Consider the following 2038-nt stretch of genomic DNA (forward strand, 5'->3'; position numbering starts at 1 on the left):
ATGCAGCACTCCTCTGCCGCCGCTGGGGATTGTTCCTGTAATGGAGGCCGGGGTAGGGGTGGGGGTGGGGCATATTGCATAGGCTCTTGATGTATCTATAATGCTATATAGTTTTATAATTGTTTGGCTCAGAGTCCACAGCACTGTGGGTCTCCTGCACGTCAATCTAGCTGGGAAGTGACGCAGCCAACACCAGCCAGTCTGCTTTCTGGTTTCTCTTCAACTAGCCTTCTTTCCTCCTTCCTTCCTTCCTTCCTTCCTTCCTTCCTTCCTTCCTTCCTTCCTTCCTTCGTCCCTCCCTCCTTCCCTTCCTCCCTCCCTCCCTTCCTTCTCTTTCTGTCCTTCCTCTCTCACTTCCTTCCTAGTACTGGGGATTAAATCCACAGCCTTTCACCTTCTAATGATACCCTTAGCACTGCACTACATCTGCAGCTCACCCCCTCCTCTTCAGACGACCCCACCTGCCTCTCAGCTGAGACAGGCTATCTGTAGTTCTCTCCAGTGTCTGGGAACAACATGTGTCACCTGACTCAGGCACCCCTTTCTTGTTACCCAGAAATTCCTTCTGAAGATTGGGTGGTGGTCTAAGAACACAAGCTGGGGACAGGATAAAGAAGAAAGGCAAGATACTGACTGTCTTTCCTGCTGGAGGGAGGTGGGGCTTCCTAGGACTTCCTGCGTTACCTCAGGAAAGGTTGGCCTGGGACCTGAGAGGATGGTGGCATCGAAGGATCTTGTGTGCTTTCAGACTAAGATACAGTTGCCTAGCAGGAACCCTCTAGAGCCACACCCTAGACTCCACATTACAAATGCACATAAACACATGTGTGTGGAGACCAGAGTATACTTCTATGGGACAAAGTCTCTTACTGGTCCAGAGCTTGCCATGTAGCTAGGTTGTCTGGCTAACAAGCCCTAGAGATCTGTCTTCCCCTCTTCAGAGCTGGGATTCTAGGCACAGACCACCACAATAGGGTTTCTTTCTCTTTTGTTTTGTTTATTTGTTTGTTTTTTGAAACATGAGATAGAGAGTCTGACATTTGACTACATAGAGTTTATGTAGTCCTGGTTGTCCTGGAACCTCAAATTTACAGAGATCCACCTGCCTCTGCCTCGTGAGTGCTGGGATTAAAGGCGTGCACCACCATACCCAGTCCACAACAGGCTTTCTTTTAATGTGGGTCCTGGGGATTGAACTTGGGTCCTTATGCTTGCAAGGCAAACACTTTACCAACTGAACCAACTCCCCAGCACTGCAAACCAAATTGTTAATAGAATTAAAGCACATATTTCAGTACCACATAATGTTTTGAAGAAAAGACTACTTTATTTGATTTATATTTTTTTATTTTGCATATATAAATGTTTGCCTACATGCATGTTATGTGCACCATGTGTATACTTGGTATCCTCAAAAGCCGGAAGAGGGCATTGGATGCCCTGGAACTGGAGTTACAGATGGTTGGGAGCCACCACGTAGGTGCTATGAATAGAAGTCAGGACCTCTAGAAGAGCAGCCAGGGCTCTTAACTGCTGAGCCATCTCTCCAGCCCTGGAAAGGCTGCTTACTTACAACTCCTTTCCTCAGAAGAGTTGGGAAATCCCACTTCCCTTAGAATCTGCATCGGTCCTGGCCCACTGTCGAATGTGTTTGGAATCAACTCCTGAGGGGTCGGGACTGGGCCAAACAGGAGGAGAGAGCATGTCTTCTCTTCCACTGTAGTAGGTGGCATCTGGAGAGCAGGAGGCTGACAACAGGGGTCTGCCTGATAACGACACCCAGGCTGTCCCCCAGCCTCTCAAAGCTGTGTCTCCTTCAGTTGGCCACTCTCTGTAAATACAGAACTTCCACAAAGCTTTAAACATCTCATTTTTTAAAAAGAGTTGAGGAGAGCTTCTAACATAAGAGGAAAAACAAACAGGAAACAGGAACCCCGAGGAAACAAAACCCAGGGGGGAAGTAGAATAAAACCGACGAATAAGCTGGGCAGTGGTGACACATGTCTTTGATCCCTGCAGAGCCAGGCGGATCTCAGTG

Source organism: Peromyscus eremicus, chromosome 7 (genome assembly GCF_949786415.1).
Source record: "Peromyscus eremicus chromosome 7, PerEre_H2_v1, whole genome shotgun sequence".
NCBI classification, from domain to species: Eukaryota; Metazoa; Chordata; class Mammalia; order Rodentia; family Cricetidae; genus Peromyscus; species Peromyscus eremicus.